Consider the following 20522-nt stretch of genomic DNA (forward strand, 5'->3'; position numbering starts at 1 on the left):
CAAGACAATCTCAAGTAAACAATCTAAACTTGCACCTAAAGGAACTGGAAAAGGAACAACAAACAGAGACCAAAGTGAGTAGAAGGAAGAAAATATCAAAGTGGACCAGAGTGGAAATAAACAAAATATATCTGAAAAAATGATACAAAAGAACAATGAAACCAACAACTGATTCTTTAAAAAGATAAACAAGATAGTTAAACCTTTAATCAGACTCATCAAGAAAAGAAAAGGAAGAGCAAATAAAATCGGAAATTAAGAAGTGACAACTAACAACACAGAAATACAAAAGATTATAATAAAATACTACTAACAATTATAAGTCAACAAATTGAACAATTTGGAAAAAATGGATAACTTCCTAGAAACATAAAATCTCCCAAGATTAAATTAAGATGGAAGAAAAACCCTGAACAGAATGATTACAACCAACAAAGCTGAAGCAGTAATTAAAAAAAAAACCTCCCAATATAACAAAAATCTTTGACTGGATGGCTTCACAGGTGAATTTTACTAAATATTCAAAAAGAACTAACTCCTCTGCTTCTCAAACTATTCCCAAAATTTAACAGAAGGAAAGACTCCCAAGCTTACTTTATGAGGCTAGCATTCTCCTGGTTCCAAAAACAGATAAAGACTTTACGAAGAAAATTATAGGTTAATATTCCTGATGAAAAGATGCAAAAGTCCTCAACAAAATAAATTCAGCAATACATTAAAAAGATCATACACCATGATCAAGTGGGATTTATTCCTGGGATGTAAGGTTGATTCAATATCCATGAATAAATTAATGTGATACACCACATAAACAAAATGAAGGATAAAAATAATATGATCATATCAATAGTTACAGAAAAACATTTGACAATAGCCAGCACCCATTTGTGATTAAAAACTCTCAGTCAAGTAGGAATTGAGAAAACATACCTCAGTATAATAAAAATGATATGTCAGACACACAGCTAACATCATACTCAATGGGGAAAAATTAAAAACATATTCCTTAGGATCAAGAAGAAAACGGGTATGTCCACTTTCACTCCTCTTATTCAACATAATACTACAAGTCCCAGCCACAGCAAACAACAAGAAGAAATAAAAGGCATCTACATTAAAAATGAAGAAACAAAACAGTAATTTTTAAGTATATTTTATTGATTATGCTATTACAGTTGTCCCATTTTTCCCTTTTCTTCCCCTTTGCCCTGAACCCTCCTCCTACCAGCATTCCCCAGCCCTGAGAAAATTGTAAGACACTGAAGAAAGAAATTGAAGAAGATACAAATAAACAGAAGCATATATTGTGCTCATGGATAGGAAGAATTAATATCATTAAAATGTCCATACTACTAAAAGTAAACTACGGATTCAGTGCAATTCTTATGGAAATACCAATGGCGTTTTTCACAGAACTAGAGCAAATAATGAAAAAATTAATATGGATCCATAAATGACCGCAAATAGCTACAGCAATCTTGAGAAAGATGAACAAAGTTGCAGGTTACACCCTACCTGATGTCAAACTATACGACAAGGCAATAGTAATCAAAACAGCATGATACTGGCATAAAAACAAATACATAGATGACTAGAACAGAACTGAGAGCCCAGAAATAAATCCATGCCTATATGGTCAAATAATACAAATCAAAGGAAATAAGAACATTTAATGGGGTAAAGACAATCTATTCAATAAATGGTTTGGGGGAAACTGGACAGAAACATTCAAAAGTTTGATATTAAACCACCTTCTTACACCATATACATGAATACACTCAAAATGGATTAAAGACTTAAATGTAAGATTAAAACCATAAAACTCTTAGAAGAGCCCTGGCTGGTGTAGCTCAGTGGATTGAGCGCGGGCCTGCGAACCAGAGAATCGCGGTTCAATTCCCAGTCAGGGCACATGCCTGGGTTGTAGGCCGGTTCCTTGCAGGCCAACTACCAGCAGGGGATGCACGAAAGGCAACCATACATTGATGTTTCTCTCCCTTTTTCCTTCCCCTCTAAATATAAATAAATAAGAAAATAAAATCTTAAAAAAAAAAACTCTTAGAAGAAAATATGGGCACTAAAATCTCTGACACTTTTTTAGCAATATTTTTTCCTGATATATCTCCTCAGGCAAGGAAAACAAAAAAAAAATAAACAAATGGGACTACATCAAACTAAAAAGGTTTTGCACATCAAAGGAAACTAGCAACGAAATGAAAAGACAACCTACTGAATGAAGGAAGATATTCTTAATGATATAGCCAATAAGAAGTTAATGTCTAAAATTCATAAACAACTCAACACACACACACACACACATACACACACAAATCCAATTAAAAAGTGAGCAGAGTACCTGAATAGACATTTCTCCAAAGAGGACATACAGATGGCCAATAGTTATATGAAAAGATGCTCAACATCACTAGCCACCAGAGAAATGCAAATTAAAACCATAATGAAATACCACCTCACACCTGTCAGAATGGTTATCATCAATAAATCAGCAAATAGTTGTGGAAGCAACCCAAGTGCCCACCAAAAGGCGAGTGGATGAAAAGGTGGTGAGGGAGGCAGGCTGGTCAGTACAACCTTGATTATGATGAATGGGGTAGAGGAAACTGCAAACACAAAGTCTGAGTGGCCTGGATGGGATAAGAGGCATATTCTAGTAATGACAGAAAGCCAGAATGGCTTGAGCTTGGAGAACAAGTGCAAACAAATGATCATCAATGGGAAGTCGACAAATGGGTCTGGAGGTTGGGAGAAGAAATGAAAAGGAGATGTGAAATAATTATAATTGTATTTCAGCAAATTAACTCCAGGTTCAGAATTGAGAACTAATTGTAGGGGCACAAGTTGACCTGAGATGGTTAGTTAGGGAGCTATTGCTTGGCGTTCAGAAGAAATAACTGTGGTTTGACCTGGCTGGGGGTGGTATAAACATGAGAGAGGGGACAGAGGCAAGAGGAGGTAAAAGCAACAGGAGTTAAGTAGTAAGTTGAGTACGAAGGAGGTGAAGGAGAGGGAAGTGTCAAGGATGTCTCCTACATTTCTAGCTGAGATAGGGAACAACAGAAGAACATCATATTTAAGCAAGACAAGCTCTGTAGATCTTAATTGCTGTTTTTGCAAAAATAAGAGGCAGTTTTTTCTTTCAAGACTTGTCTAGTTCTAAAATTGTATGTTTGTATTATATAATTCTATCATTTTTTTAAAATTAAGCAGTGGCCTAATTAGAGTAGAAATATAGGTAAATGCATTAGTTAGCTATTGTTACATAAAAGTTACTCCAAACCTTAGTAACTTAAAACAACAAAAGATTATTATCTCACAGTTTCTGTGGGTCAGGGATTCAGGAACAGCTTAGCTGGGTGTTTCTGGCTCAGGCCACAGTCATGTGAAGGCTTGACTGAAGTGGGAAAATTCATCTGATTCCACAGTGGCTCACTCACATGGCTGTTGGCAGACGTCCTCAGGTCCTCACTGGCTCCTGGCAGGCCCCCATTTCTGCCCATATGGGCCTCTCCATAGGCTGCTTGAGTGTCCTCATGACATAGCACCTGGCTTACCCTAAAGCAGGTGACCCCAAAGAGAGCCAACAATGAGGAAGTTGCAGTGCCCTTTACAATTTAGTCTCAGAAGTCACATAACATCAATTCTACTTTACCCTATTTGTTAGAAGCTAGTCATTATGTCCAGCTCACACTCATGGCGGGGGGGGCGGGGGGTGGGGGTGGGGGTGGAATTAAGCTCCATCACTTGAAGAAAGGAGTTTCAACTAATTTGTGGATATATTATAAAATCCCCACAGTAAAATTGAAATCTCATACACGTGAAATTTTGCAAAGAGCAGGGCACCTTTCTCTATAGTAAATAACAATGTTTCATAGATTCAACTAAATTAAAATAAAACTAAAGTGCTATTAGAAAACAGCTGCCTAGAATACTCAGGGCTAAAGTTCAGGACGAGTTTTATTATTTAGATATTTATACATTTGGATTACTGAGTGTCATTGTGTTACAAACTAATGGATATTTGGGTCAAAAATTATAAAGTATTATGGTAAGTGATTCTGTGTGTAAATGTGTAATGCATATGTTGTAAATACACAATGAATTATAGAAATTACACCTTGATATACATAGCAATAAAATATTTCACATGTGCATCAGAGTTGAAGAATTTTAGAGTTTGAAGAATGCTTACAGCTAGTCTGTCTAATCCAGCTCCCTTATTTAGATAGATGAGAGAACTGGGAGTCTATTTAAAATAAAACTTTTTTTTCTAGGCCTTTCACACAGTTAGTGGTAGAAAGTCACTGTGGATGGGATGGCCATTCCACAATAATGTTGGAGAAGGAATTCAAAGCTTTTTGAGGTTTTTGTTTCTACCTGGAAATGTACATGTCTGAAAACAATCTCTGGGAAAGGCACAATAGGTGTAACATTCTCTCTCTTTTAATGTTGTTTGCAAGTAAATTACAGACTAGTCCACTGAATCTTTCCAGGTCACTTAGCAACTTGTTTGTAGAAATTGGGGACAAGCCAAAGATACAGGTTTCCTCATCTACACTCTTTTCACTCTGTTTATTGTTTACCTATGAAATTTGATTGCTGTTTCTCACAACCTAAATTGGCTATATTATATAGGCAAAGAGGATTGTGTATAAATTTTGATCTTGTTGAAGATTAAAATGCTCGTATCTGTAAATACATGATGAACTATGTACTTATGTAATTTGACCTTAGATAGGGAGAGAATAAAGGTAGAAACAGGTTTGTGGTTTCTTGACTCTTACTGTAGGTACATTAGCCATCAATCTCTCTTGACTGCACTGCAATTTTATAGCTCATATCAGCAATTAACTTTGTGTGGCTGACTAGGCATACAAAGCAGGTGATAAGATAGTTTTATTGACCTTGCGTATTTTTTTTCCTGAGGGCTATTATATGGGCAAACAAATTTTGAATATGAACTTAAATATGCAAGATAGTGTGAATAGTATAAAATATCATGGTTTATAATAAATATAATCTTTTGCATTTCTTTCTATGCAAAGGTCTTAAAATAGTTGTGATTTTTACATGGTTATAGGTTTTACAAAGTGGTAAATAAAAATTTTGATGGAAATTCAGATTAATTTAATATCTAACACTGCAATAAAATAATTGGCTTGAAGAAAACTATATTTTCAAAGACATCATTGGAAATGAAAGGCATATTTCATCGTGTTATCTCTGTATGTTCATTTATTTAATAAGTGTTAATAAACAAGCGTTAATGGCTGTCTCTCTTGCCATTGTTCTTATAGTTCCTACATTTCCAGTTATATTTGTTCCTATATTGCCTATAGACACTTAATAGTCAGCATCTTGCGAACCTGCCTAATTATCTTGATCTCACAGTTCTATTTCTTTTATATTTCCCATTTATCATGATGATACCTATTGGAAACCTGTGATCATTTTATCATCTTCATTTCTCTTACTCCTCGAATCTTTTAAAAGATCATATTTCCTCCTCTTCATCCTCACAACCTCCCAAGTTCCATCCCTCATTCCTGGACCTTTATAGCAAGACTCCATCTAAGCTGACCCTGATGACTTCACCCTCCACCCTTACTGTCACACAATTTCCCAAGCAATCCACATGGCAGCCAGTTACTCACTAATATAAATCAGATCACATTCTTCTTCTTTTTAACACCTCTTACAGATTCCTATTTCCTCAAAGATGAAGGGTAAATTCTGAATTTCCCAAGCTGATCTCAATTTACCTTTCTGAAACCTTTCATACATCTTTGTGTCTAAACACAAATCTCAACCCCATCTTTCAATTTAGTCTCCGAAGCTGAGTGCCAGCTATCCGCCCCCTCACCCACCTCAACTCATCCCTTTACTCTCCCCTCCTCCTGGGACTTTCTCTTCTCTAGGCAGGGTTAATTGCCTTCTTTTCTGTCTCCCTTGACACTATGTGTCTATCTTTATTATACAGCTCATACTGCACAGCATTTGTTTGCTTTTCTCATTACTGAATCTAGAGGGGAGGGACCAAGTCTTATTCAACTAACAAAGGGTTAGAACTCAATGTTTATTCTAGATTGGAAAACTTTTATGTATAAACTGCACTGACAAAAATGAATTTTCTTCATTTTCAAGAAGTACTTTTATATGTGCTAGTAAGATAAATGCTTTGTAGCTCAGTTGGTTGGGCGACCTCCTGCAGGGGGAAAGGTCACTGGTTTGATTCCCAGTCAGGGCACATGCCTGGGTTGTGAGCCAAGTCCCCAGTAGGGGGCGCATGAGAGGCAAACACACACTGGTGTTTCTCTCCCTCCCTTCCTAGCTCTCTAAGAATTGAAAAAAAAAAAAAGAATTAGCCAATATGTTGTGGTGGAGTAGGATTATATCGTAAAAGACTTAGAGATTGTAATAGATTGCTTTTGGCCTTTCTTGTTATCCATATTATGTGCTGTATAAAAAATTTTCATTTGCAGCCCTGTCTGGGATGGCCCAGTGGATTAAGTGCCGGCCTGAGAGCCAAAGGGTTGCTGGTTTGATTCCCCATCTAAGGCACATGCCTGGGTTGTGGGCAAAGTGTCCAGTAGAAGGCGCATGAGAGGCAACCACACATTAGTGTTTCTCTCCTCCTCTTTCTCCCTCCCTTCTCCTCTGTAAAAATACATAAAATCTTTTTAAAAAATTTTATTTGCAACTATTGCTATTGTTACCAAGGAGTCCTGAGTCAGGGGCTTACCTCCTTGGTTCTTGCCTTGCTCTCAAGAGAAGAATTCAAGCGAGAGACAACATGTATAGTGGAAATGAAATAGCAAGTTTATTTATGAAATATACTTGTGCAAAAAGACTACAAGTAGGCACTCAGCTAATCTGAGTTCCCCAACTATTGGGGTTTGTGGGTTATATACTTTAGCTAGCTTCCAGGCTCCCCACCTCCCCCTTCTAGACCTTGGGATCAAAATGCAGTTACAAAGGCTTTTTGTGTTAGTGAAATTGCTACAGAAGCTCTGTTTCCCAGCACAGTCTCAAGGACACCCCTCCTCTTGTGCAATCTTTGCTTGTAATGTTCAGAATGCCCAGCAATCTTATTGGACTGGGTTGAGGACTGCTGAGTTAATGGGTGAGACTCATCTCCCTCCCCCTTCCTGCCTTGGTTCACTCCATATCCTGCCTAACATTATGATAGGAATTTTTTTCTGAAAAAAGGTAGTTTCAGCAAATATGTAATAATGCCCCCTTGAATTTTGAAATGTTGGAATTAAACTGAGAAAAAATTCAATTAAGTCTCTAATATTTCATTTATAGGCTCATATATTTGATGTAAGAAACAAGCTAAAACAATTGTGTGTGTAGATTACATTTACAGTCAACGGTAAACCCGATTCCTGACTATAAAATCCTGTCAACTCAGTTCATCATAATTCTTCACAAAAGAGCCTCACACTTAGGAAACAGTGGCTTTGCTACCAGTGAAGTAGGCTCTCAGTTCTTGAATTCAGCAAAGAAAGGATTTAGTGCCAAGAACTCTAGCACAAGAGAAAGTTTACTTAGCATGCAAAGCAACAATACACTCGAAGGGAAGATTTGAGTGGGCTGCTTAGAGAGCTGCCTTAGCCTTTTAGAAAGTCACGGGGGCAGAAGTGGTGAGCCAACTGGGCTGCGTGGACACAGAAAACAAGTTACAGAAACAAAAGAAGGGCCCTTGGAGACATGTTCAAGGGATTAGCCTGGGATGAGCTGCCACTGTTTGCCGCCCTGGTTGTAAGTCTTATGGGGACACTTGCAGCAAAGTGTCTAAGGGTCTCAGAGCTCTGGGTGCTGGATGAGGCCAGTTTGAATCAGCTGTCTGTCTCAGTTTTCCCATTCCATTTGCCAAGGAATTTTCCTGGCTCCTTACTAGCCTGTCTCAGCTTTGCTATTTTTGTGTAGTTGACAACCATATTGTAGTAAAAACTTATATAGATTTTTTATACTGTAACAGAAAATACTGAGGAATAGAGTACAGAAAACAAAAAACCTCCCATAGAAACACTATCCAGAGACAACTCTTGTTTCAACCTTTCCCCCCCACACTTCATATTTTTTTTTAAACATAGGTGTGATCATTCTAATTACTATAAAAAAAACCACTTGCCATTGTTATCAAAAGGAACCCAAGGGGGTACCCAGATACTGTTACTGAAACAAGCCCCCTCCCCCAAGGTTTTTCTGTTCTAGGTTTGTCTTGGCTGCCGCCAGGTGTGAAGAATTGTGGCTCTCAATGCCAGAGTTTGGTATAAAGGAAAGGAACTATTTATTCAAAAGTTATACAGATTTAGAGTAATGGCAGAACGTTGCCATTAAAAATCTCAAAGTTCCTTTAAAGACACCCGCCACACACACGCACAATCCTGCCTCCACCTACCACCCCCACCCCTTTTGCTCAACCAGGCCAGTAGTCAGGGGGATGATATCTCAGGAAAAAGAAATAGAAGTCTGTAGCTTGGCTAGATTTCCATTTCCTCCCAATAATCCATGCTCATCTGGGCAGGTCTCCCAAAGTTCCCAGCACCATCAGCTGTGTTGCCACCATCTCCAGTTCTTAATCCAAAACTGCATACCGAGAACCCTTCTGCATCCTTTGAAACTGCTACATCTTGTTTTTCTGCTTCCTAAGCCACACGGTCAGAGGCCGGTCCCTCTGTGCTCCTAAAATCACGTGGCTGCCGCACCTAGGTTTAAATCCCCACTCGGATCTTCCTCTGTAACCCCATTTCCAACTCCTCCCATAATTAGCTACACCTGCCAGCACTCCTGAGTTTTTCAACCTTTCTTGGCTGCCATAGTCACTCTGGGCAGGCATGGTCCCATGGCATGGAGCAAACCATCTCCAAGCTCTCCTGTAGGAGCTGTAACCAGGAGGAGCTGCCTCCCAGTTCTGTCATGGGTTTAAGTGAGGTGTATTTTCTAGCTCNCTGTGCTCCTAAAATCACGTGGCTGCCGCACCTAGGTTTAAATCCCCACTCGGATCTTCCTCTGTAACCCCATTTCCAACTCCTCCCATAATTAGCTACACCTGCCAGCACTCCTGAGTTTTTCAACCTTTCTTGGCTGCCATAGTCACTCTGGGCAGGCATGGTCCCATGGCATGGAGCAAACCATCTCCAAGCTCTCTTGTAGGAGCTGTAACCAGGAGGAGCTGCCTCCCAGTTCTGTCATGGGTTTAAGTGAGGCGTATTTTCTAGCTCCACTCAAGCTAGAAAACTAGTCTGCTGTTATTATTTTGCATATCTGATATAAAGCTAGCCTGTTATTGATATGCAAAGTAACTCTCAATGGCCCTGCTCCATCTCTCCCACTCATTCCCCAGCCAGACTTGTGTGCATATCCTATATCCTCAGACAACCCAAGTTCTGCACCCGGTTACAAATCCTCCCTTTGGAAAACCCTGAGGCCCCATGGCCTACACTGTTACACCATGATGTTATATACACTAAACATTTAAAATTATTACCTAAAATGCTACAGAGTAGACCTATTTTTATTTTTGCATCTTATAAATAATTTTTTGATGTAGAGTTTGTGAATAAAGCTTTTGCTCTGTTTCAGATTTTTTTATTCAGAAAGAATACCAGTAATGGAATGACAGGTTCCATGAACACCTTTATAGGTTGAATTCCAGTGCCAAATGGCTTTTAAAACCAATTGTTCAGTGAATACATCCACTCACAATGTCTGTAGCACCCTTTTTATCTCATCAGTCTTGAATATTATCTTTTACTTAAACATTTACTAATATGATAGCCAACTGAAATGTTACAATTTCTGTTCTGTCTTGTTTGCTCTTGCATAGTAAGCAATAAATAAAATCAAGTCTTTGGAGTCAAATGTAACTGGTTTGGTCATAGCTTTGCCACTCTAGAGCTGTGTTACATTGAGCAAATTAACTACTTTGAGGCTCTCTTCATTCGTTGTTGTTGTTGTTTTTTTCCTCCTTCCAAGCACAGGGGTATTGGTAACTATTAGGAGAAAGCCATATAAAAGCATTTAACACCAGGTCTTGGCACATGACAACAATGAATCCCTCCATTTTCCATTGCAAAAGTATGTTATATACTTTTACTTAGTGTACCACCTAGGAATTCACATATTACTTGGATTATTATGCATGCAACTTGTGGATAATTCTTGCACTCCAGGGAGGTCAGGGAGCAATCTTAAAAAAAAAAAAAAAGAACACACCTGATTTCCATCCCTCCATCCTTGAGGCATTTGCAATCTAAAAGCTTTTGAGTTAACTCTTGGGGCTTTTAATTGTTCAGAGAGATCTCAAAAAACAATGGGGGAAATCCACTGAAGAGCATAGAGTGTGATCTGGGGAGAGGGTTCAGGGGAAAGAACTCTCAGGGAAGGCAAATGCTAAGGAAGTATATGAATTATTGTTCTAAATTAAGTATACGCAAGGAGTTTTATTTGAATCTAAAGTTTGTTCATAAAAGGTAAACTATATGAAGCTCTGCAAACAGAGCAAGCTAGGCTAATCTAATTTTGTGCACTTGCTTTTTGCAACCCAGCAGAAAAGAGCAAGGAGAGGTATCATGTCATTGATGACACAACACTGACCAGAAAAGTCTATCTAGTCCCAGCCACTAACTTAAGTGAGTAGGCGACAGTTAGACTATGCTCAAATGTCTTTCTCTAAATTTAGAAAAAATTAAGTTTGGTTGCTTTTGGGGGCTCCACTTCCAACTTTTTAATCGACTCCTTCCAAATGCCAAAGAATGTCGGTGGTAATAAAAAATTATCAAATATCCTTGCCTGGATAAAAATCTGCACTCTCGTTAGGGGCCATATCCACCGAAGTCTTGGTGGAGTTTAAAAACTGCCCCTGAAAGAGCAAGTTATTCTAGTTAGATAAAACCTGCCAAAATAATTTAACGTTCTTCGTTGCAAACATAAATTCCTCTAAGATAGGCCCATTCTTCTCCCCTGATCTAGGATTTTCAAGCAACACACTCGACGTGGTTCCGGATTCCCTGTTGGAACAATTCCTCCTTGGGGGCTATGCAGACGCCCTCGGTGAGTTTTCTGGCACAGCGGGAGTTTCAAGTTTCCACTCCTGAGGGAGGAGGCGTGAGCACTCTAGGCTTTGGGGTGGGCGGCTCCGCTCCTCATAACAGTCCTCTGCACTCAATCCCAGACCCAGGAAGGAGTCTATCTTCCTCTGCTAGCACCCCATTTCCCTTGGGACTCCGGGGCCCAGGACTCGTCCCTAGCGGGGTACAGCCCCTAACCACAAAATTCGTGTAAACGCTGCACAGCCGGCACTGGAAGCCCAAGGGGCGGGGCTGGGCGGGGCGCGAGAGGCTCTCGCGGCGGTGACTGCCCGGGCGTTGGCGCTCTGGTAGTGGCGCGAGGCCGACTGGCCGGCAGGGGGAGGCAGGGGGGCGGGGGGGCGCGGGGCAGCCCCGCCTTCCCCCTCCCCGGGAGGAGGCACTAGGCGGCCATATTGCGGAGCTGTCTGCGGTGGCGGCGGCGCCTCTCCTCTCCCCACCACTCCTACTGCCGCTTCTCCCTCCCAGCCGCTGCGCCAAGCGCGGCACCAGCCCTGAGCGCTCCAGCCACACTCCGGGAGGGACGATACGCTCGTTGTCCGGGTAAGGCACGGGCTCCTTACCGCACCCCCCCCCCCATGCCCCTGCTCCCCGGCTCTACCAGGGACGCTGGGCTGGCGAGAAGTTGCGGGGGCCCACGCTGCCAGGGCCTCGAGCGTCTCTGTTCGCGCGCTGCGGCGCCGCCGCCCTAACGCCCCTGTCCGCAGGCCAGGCCGTTCTCAGGGTCGGGGGAGCCTCCAGGCCCGATCTTAGTCTTGACCCCGCTGCGGCCCGAACTTGGAGTCGCGCGATTCTCCTCCCGGCGGGTTCGGGGTCCGCCTTCGGCCTCAGCCCCGGGCCGTTCTGTGTGCTTCGGGGACAGTCAGATTCCCGCCGTCTGGGCGCGGCCCGGGGCGCGGCCTGGCGCGTTCCTTTAGGGTAGTTTGAAAATACAGACATTAAGGGTAGGTAGAAACAGAATTTGCAGTGCAGGGAAGGAATTTATTAGAACTTCTTCCCCGGCCTCCAGTTTGAAAGTAGGGGTGTTGAATTACTAGAGAGCGTGTGTTCCGCCTGGTGGCAAAGGGGATGCTGCATTACGGGGTTTGGGGCGCGGAGCTGCTCCTGGCTAACCTCACCCGGGAGCGAGGGCCCTGCTTCCCGGCCGCGAGTCTCTACCTGCTCCAGCTGCTGCGCCGCTGACGGCGTTGCTGCTGGCGACCTCCAAGCCTTAGAACTTGCTCCGGCCCTGGAGGCAGCACTACTTGGTATCTCAGACCCCACCAGACAAGTTGAGTACGTTACAGTCCCCCTTTTCTTTCAGATGTTCTAAACTTAATTCTTGGGCTCACTAGAAAAGGGGGGCACTACATTATTTCAGTTTAATAAAAGAACATCTCACTTCTTATACAAATATGTCGTGGTTCTTTAACCATTCGCAATATTTGGGTTTTTCCCCCCTTAAGGAGTGGTTTTTAATGAAGTTGGAGATGTGAAGTCAACTACATCTAAGATGTATTTTGAAATACAGTTGAGATTTTCAAGAAGACATTTTAATGAGTCCTGTGGCACCAAGACTGGCATGATGTTAATGTAAAAACCTAAGCTAGTAAGGGTTTATTTGATAGACAAGTTCTTGAACATAGACATTATAATCTATTGTTTACGGAGCATTTTTAAGAACACTGAATACTTTCATATTTCTGACGGAGTTTAGAATGAACAATTGACTCGTTCATTTTGCTGGATAAATAATGGCTTAGTCCACTTGCCAAAACAGTATTATTAGATAAGAGAGATTAATACTCAGAACTGAATTTTTTTTTGTTTTCAGAATTCCATTGCTTTCACTGTGCGTTAGAGATTACTAATAATAATTTACCTCAAATGTGACAAATTAACTTCATTTTGAAGTTAATATAATATGCTTTAAAAAGGATTGCACTAACTTTGTTTCTTTAATCACTTTTTTTATACAAAAGAAATTTAATAAACCGTTAATAAATTTTTAGTAAGGAATAAATAGAAACACATTGGAATTCTTTATAGTTTTACTTAAATGAGACAAAATTTGATTATAGCACTTAGAAATTATCTTCCCCATGTGGATTATACATTGTTTTATTTATTCCTGTGTCTCCTTGCATGGAACAGCACATAGGAGAGGCTCAGAAATATTTGTAGAATAAATGTAATTAATTTCGGTGTGGAGGAAGTATGTTGTGTCCTTTGTCTTAGACATTGTTATTACTAAATTGGAAATTAAATTCATTATTCTTTTTTCTGTGGTGGTAAGAAGGACAGGCTTTACTGTTCCTTCTTTCTCTTGCTCACTCTCAGTAGTCTCAGGGTGGGGGAACAAGGGCTGTGCCTTGTTTATTGCTTCACCATTCCCAAGAGCACAACTGGATATTTTTATTCATTTAAGTCTTTTGCAGGCTGATGAAAGGCTATATATTTTCTCATAAACTTCAGTTCTCAATCTTAAGTCTACTATCCATATGAAATATAATAGAGTCCGAAATGATGGACGATGGTGGGAACCTGTTTTTCATCCATTTTTAACTTACTGCATTTTAACTTATGCCATTTAAAAATGACAGTTTTTTACTAACATTTCCCAAAGATGAACCCCAAAAACATGTGTTCTATTAAGATTCTGAAGACGGAGCTATACTGGTAGAGCACACCTGATAGAGCATAGCTGATAGAATTTTATGCTACTGCTGTGAATCTCAGAAGCCAAGGAAGTTGTCTTTCTTGGATGGCTTGGACCTCCTGCAGACCAAGAGCTGAGGGGCACTTCTTACCTACCCTGAACCACACTCTTAGGGTACTGGTTCAGTGGAACTGAATTGAGTTGCTGTAGACTCCACCCATACATGGTTATTTTAAGCCTCATGGTGTTCCCCAGGGCTAAAGGCTGTTTGGGAAACTTCCTCAGCCTCTGCAACCAGTATATCTGCTCACCTCTTAATAGTGGTGGAAGTGGCCAGTCTGACCCAGGAGAATTCCTTTATCTGTAGCTTCTTTCATAGAACTCTTGCCTTTCCTAATCATTTTAGTTCCTGTTGTATTTATTAATATTAATTTATATTAAAGATATATTTTGAACCATTTTTTAAAGATTTTATTTATTTATCTTTAGAGGTGAAGGGAAGGAGAGGAGGAGAGAAATATCAATGTATGGTTGCCTCTCATGAGTCCCCAGCTGGGAACTGGCCTGCAACCCAGGCATGTTCCCTGACTGGGAATTGAACCGTGATCGTGTGGTCTCCAGGTCTGTGCTCAATCCACTGAGCTACACCAGCCAGGGCTTATTTTGAACCATTTTTATAGTAAAAAAAGTAATGCATTTTAGGAGAAAGTTTAAAGACCCAAAAAGATGTGAAGGGAAAAGTAAAAGTCCTTCTCACTCTCCAGAGCCCCTCAACCTCTTTCCCAGTCCTGTTTCTGGGAGTATGTATAAGTATGTATTGCTAATAGCAATTCCTGGTATGTAGAAAATGCCAGTCCTTATGAAAGAATAAGCATATACTTTATATACCTTATTTTTGACTTCAAAGTCTATAAAAATAAGGTTACTTTGTAACAGACATTGAAAGGGTATTTATTACTGTGTTAAACGTTAGTGTTTCTTAGATTTTTATCATTTGCATGAAATAACACAATGGAGTTTTCTGTAACATCGATTTTCAACCAGTGTTCCACAAGAATTTTTAAAACATGCAATACCTGATTGTTTAGTCAGGGGCACTGACCTCTCTTCCCTTAGGCTGTCAAATAAAAAAATGACAACAACACTGGCTGGGTAGCTCAGTTGGTTGGACCATTGTCCCGGACACCAAAGGTTGCAGGTTTGATCCCTGGTCAGGACACACATCTCTCAGGACAGAAGTATGCCAGAGGTAACTGATAGATGTTTGGATGTTTCTCTTTCTCTCCCCCCATCTTTACCTCCCTCCCTTTTTCTGAAATCAATAAATATATCCTCAGGTCTCAAGTGAAATGAAAAAATATTTAAAAAATATTTTTTAAAAATGACAACAGCCAACACAACAATAGCTGTCCATTGTTGGAACAAACAAAAATTATATCTACTTTTTGTATAAGATTGGCAAAAAATCTATTTTTTGGTGTGCTGTAGAATTTCATAGTTAATGTGTGTCATGACATGAAAAAGACTGAAAATCATTGTCCTATAAAAATTCTTAGGCCCTGGCTGGTGTAGCTCAGTGTATTGAGCATGGGCCTGCGAACCACACGATCACGGTTCGATTCCCAGTCAGGGCACATGCCTGGGTTGCAGGCCAGTTCCCGGTTCCCGGCAGGGGACGAATGAGAGGCAACCATACATTGATCTCTCTCTCTCTCTCTCTCTCCTTCCCTTCCCCTCTAAGATAAATAAATAAAATCTTAAAAAAAATTCTTAGGAGTACTTATGTATATGTACAGATTTTCTTGACTACTGGTTAAGGGGGATATTCACCTCTTGTTTTCTTCTTAGAGTATGGTATATAAATGCCAGTGTAGAGGTTTTGGGTAGTGAAATCTCCACGTAATGTGTGAATCTGCACCTGGGAACTGTTCGAAAAGAAAATAAGGTCCATGTGATTCACATCTCCATTTCTTCCTTTATTAATTATAATTTCAGCCCTCGCTGGTGTGGCTCGGTGGGTTGAGAGCTGGCCTGTGAACCAAAGGGTTGCTGGTTCAATTTCCAGTCAGAGCACATGGGTTGCAGGCTAGGTCCCTGTGGGGGGGCGTGTGAGAGGCAACCACATGTTTATGTTCCTCTCCCTTTCTTTCTCTCCTCTCCCTCTGTCTAAAAATAAATAAATAAATAAATAAAATATTTAAATAAAAACCCAAAACCTAATTTCAGCCTCCTGGGAGATGGGGGTTTATTCAGGTTAGGAGATATATAGGATTGTATTTTTTTCTTTGGATAATCGCTATGTATAGAAATCCTTGCAGATTCACAAATTTAAAATCGTTTTATTTAGTTGGTAGATACAGATTTGCATAGGAATAAGTTTTGTATTTTTTCCATTGTAATATCTGTTACACTTTTAAAAATATATTTTATTGATTATGCTATCACTGTTCCATTTTTTTTCTCCCCACTACTCCCCTCCACCCTGCACCCCCACCCCACCAGCATTCTCCTCTCTTAGTTTATATCCATGGGTTGTACATGTAAGTTCTTTGGCTTCTCCATTTCCACACTATTCTTAAACTCCCTCTATTTTGTACCTACCATTTCATTCTCTGTGTCTTTCCCTCCCTATTCCTTCCTTCCCATTCCCCACTGAAATCTCTCTATGTGATCTCCATTTCTTTGATTCTGTTCCTGTTCTAGTTGTTTGCTTAGTTTTTGTTTTTGTTTTTCTAGGTTCAGTTTTTGATAGTTGTGAGTTCATTGTCATTTTACTGTTCATAGTTTTGATCATCTTCTTTTTCTTAGATAAATCCCTTTAACATTTCATATAATAAGGGCTTGGTGATGATGAACTCCTTGAACTTGACCTTATCTGGGAAGCACTTTATCTGCCCTTCCATTCTAAATGGTAACTTTGCTAGATAGAATAATCTTGGATGCAGGTCCTTGCCTTTCATGACTTGGAATACTTCTTTCTAGCCCCTTCTTGTCTGTAAGTTCTCTTTTGAGAAATCCGCTGACAGTCTTATAGGAACTCCTTTGAAGGTAATTGTTTCCTTCCCTCTTGTTGCTTCTAGGATTCTGTCCTTCATTTTAATCTTGGCTAATGTAATTATGATGTCTCTTGGTGTGTTCCTTTTTGGGTCCAACTTCTTTGGGACTCTGAGCTTCCTGGACTTCCTGAAAATATGTTTTCTTTGCCAGAATGGGAAAGTTCTCTATTATTTTTTCAAATAAGTTTTCCATTCCTTGCTTTTCCTCTTCTCCTGTGGCACCCCTGTGATTTGGATGTTGGAAGGTTGAAAATTGTCCTGGAATTCTTGTTTCTTTATTCTGTTCTAGTTGAATGTTTGTTTCTTCCTTCTGCTCCAAATCGTTGATCTGAGTCCTGGTTTCCTTCCCTTCACTGTTGGTTCCCTGTACATTTTTCTTCATTTCACTTTTCATAGCATTCACTTTTTCCTCTGGAGTATGGTTTTGCGACCATACTCAACCATTTTTGTGACCATCCTGATTACCATTGATTAGAGCATCTGGTAAGTTGGCCATCTCTTCACCACTTAGTTCTATTTTTGGAGCTTTGATCTGTTCTTTCATTTGGGCCATATTTCTTTGTCTCAGAGCAGCTGTTAATTTGTGAGGGGTGGAGCCTTAGGTATTTGCCAGGGTGGGGCAATCTGTGTTTCTGCATTGTGGTGCTGTATGTGGGTTGAAGGTCTTGAGAGGAAACAATGCTGCTTGCTAGGAGCCGGCTTTCAGTCACTTCCTCCTCTATCCACAAGCAAACTGGACCCTTCTAGTGCTGATTCCTGGGTGGGTGGGTTTGTGTACATTCTAGGACCCTGTGGGTCTCTACCATGAACTCTCCTTTGAGGCTAGGAGTTGCTCCTGCCATTGCAACCCCCACAAGTTTTTACAGCCAAAAGTTTTGAGGCTTTCTTTTCCCATGCTGGAGCCCTGGGTTGCGTGGTTTGTCTTGCTTCCAGTTTTTCCTTTGGTTTATCAGCACAGAAATGTGGGACTGCGTGCTCGGCCAGCCACCACCTTGCCCGCCCCAGTTCTCTACCTGCCACCTTGCCATAGGTCCTCTCCTCCCTGGTTGCCCATCTCCGCCCCTCCTACCAATCTGGGTGAATGTTTCTTCTTTAACTCCTTGGCTGTCAGACTTCCGTACAGTTCGATTTTCTGTCATTTCTGGTTGTTTTCTGTTTTTAAATTTGTTGTTATCCTTCTTTTGGTTGTACAAGGTGGCAAAGTGTTTGTATGTACCTATGCCCCAGAAGTCATAATATCTGTTATATTTTAATATGAGAATTCTAAATTAATTTTATGGATGTTCTATACAAATAAAGCAACTAGACTTTATATCAAGTGATCTAATGCATATGAATAGAATGCTCAAGAAAAACTTGTTACTTTTTTGCATAATTTATATACATTTTAAATAAACTATTTTTTAACCCATACCAGAGGTTACAGCCATTGATTCCAGACAGAGGAAGGGAGAGACAGAGAAACGTTGATCAGTTGCCTCCCCAGTACCTCCCCACAGGGCACCTGACCCACAACCTAGGCATGTGCCCTGACCAGGAATTGAACCCATGACCTTTTGGTTTAATGGGGGACTCTCCATACTGAGAGGCCAGGACTTAAGTACACTGTTTTTTAAGTTCTGGTGAAGGTGATTCGTTTGAGAAAGATACTCTTCACTGTTAACCATTTAGAGACCAGGTCAGCAAACTGGTTTGCAAGGCCAAATGTAGCCTGAGTTTGTCAATAAAATTCCATTAGAACATTAAAATTCCTATTTGTTTACATACTGGCTCCTTTTGAGCTATTATGACAGTTAATATTTTTTGCAAAGCTTAAAATAAATACTGTCTGGCCCTTTACAGAGAAAGTTTGTCAACCTCTGATTTACAGGGAAAAAAATCCTATTGAAAGAATGTTTTAGATAAACTATCAAAGAAGGAGGTACCACATTTCATTCTCCACAATTACAGAAATTATTAAAATGATGAATTTCAGTATCAGTAATTGATATTATCTTTTTTTTCTGAGTAGTAAGTAGTCTCTGGGCTTTTGAGACCTTAAGTGTTTCATTTGTGAAAAGTTGTAGTTAATAGGACTGGCTGCAGGTGAAATTGTGAAGTGAGCAATTTTCAGTTTCACATCGTTAACATCATTTAAGATTCTTTGGCTGCCATAACAGAAAATTTTCAGACATGCTTCAATAATGAGGAAATTTATTATTTACGTAATAAAATCTAGAGGCTCAAGAATAACAATAATGACAAGGATTCATTCTCTTTTCAGTTCTCTGCATTGCAGTCTCCCCATTAGCTCTGTAGTGAGACTGCTTTCTTCTGTTTCCAGTTTTGCCATAGCAGCACCAACATCCCATTCAGGCACAATATCCAGAGGAATGAGAAGAGCTGTCTCTTTTCCAGAAGCCACCCAGTGGTATCGTAGTCTCATTGGCCAGATTGAGGCACATTCTATACCTAGCTGGTCACTGGTAATGGTGATGGAATTGCTCTTTCTTCTAACTCAGTTTCCATTAGGTTATTTTCCTTATTCATATACCAAATGTCTTGGGTTCTTTCGTACTCCCATTCAAAATCAGATACAACATTGATCTATCGTACATAATTCAGCATAAATATGAGTTCATATTTTACTTACTTATTAATAGTCCTCAGCAGAAGATATGTTCATTGCTTTTAGAGAGGAAGGGAGAGAGAAGGGAATAGAAACTTTGATCAGTTTCCTCCTGTACATGCCCCAAGCAGGGATAGAACCTGAATCCTGATTTTGTATTTATAAACTGGAGTTAATATTTAGTGCAACAGATTTGAACCTATCTTTGTTTTTCTATTTTAAACATTTATTATATATTTTTATTATATGATATATTTTTTAAAATTTTATATAAATTTTTAGACTTTATATATTTTTTTAGACAGGGGAAGGGAGGGAGACAGGGAGGGAGAGAAACATCAGTCTGTGGAGCCTGCCTCTCATGTACCCACTACTGGGGACCTGGCCCGAAACCCAGGCATGTGCCTTGACTGGGAATCAAACCAATGACCCCTTGGTTTGCAGGCTGGCACTGAATCCACTGAGCCACACCAGCCAGGGCAGTATTATATGATACTTTTATGTTTCCATAAGTATTAAATGAAGAAAGTGGACTGGATTTAGCTTTTAGCATTTAAAAATGATAACGTGTTATTTGTTTTTCTACCCACCTTGGGAATAATCCAGATATGGTGTTTCTTTTAAATTTATAAAATCCTTTTAAAAGAATGTAAATTCAAGCCCTGGCTGGTGTAGCTCAGTGGATTGAGCCCGGGCCTGCGAACCACACGATGGAGGTTCGATTCCCAGTCAGGGCACATGCCTGGGTTGCAGGCCAGTTCCCAGCAGGGGACTCACGAGAGGCAACCATACACTGATGTTTCTCTCCTTCTGTCCTTCCCTTCCTCTCTAAAGATAAATAAATAAAAAATCTTAAAAAAAACACAACATAGTAATAAAATAGATAAACCTTAAAAAAAGAATGTAAATTCAGTGTAAAACTTATTTTAATATTGTACTTCTGCTTTATACTTAAGTTCTAAACATTGCATTTTCACTTGATCTTAGCCAGAAGGCTGAGAAGCGATTGCATTGGCTGAGAAGCGATTGCATTTTCAGTAACGTATATTTTGCTAAAAATGTTGAATTTCATTTCCTTAAACATCCTTGAATAAAAATAATTTTCT

General features: G+C 40.0%; 1 protein-coding gene across 2 annotated transcripts in view; it reads left to right on the plus strand.

Moving 5' to 3' along the window:
• The first annotated feature begins 11468 nt into the window (after positions 1-11468).
• The window catches only part of RDX (radixin), a 110489-nt gene continuing 101435 nt past the window's right edge, over positions 11469-20522 (plus strand). The window contains exon 1 of one of the 2 annotated variants that reach the window (XM_037047688.1): positions 11469-11657. The gene's annotated coding sequence lies outside the window, so the exon portion shown is untranslated. The remainder of the gene's footprint in view (positions 11658-20522) is intronic. The other variant, XM_037047686.1, reaches the window with a different exon arrangement.

This window comes from Sturnira hondurensis, unplaced genomic scaffold (genome assembly GCF_014824575.4).
Source record: "Sturnira hondurensis isolate 20B ecotype Veracruz unplaced genomic scaffold, ASM1482457v3 Scaffold0006213, whole genome shotgun sequence".
Classification (NCBI taxonomy): Eukaryota; Metazoa; Chordata; class Mammalia; order Chiroptera; family Phyllostomidae; genus Sturnira; species Sturnira hondurensis.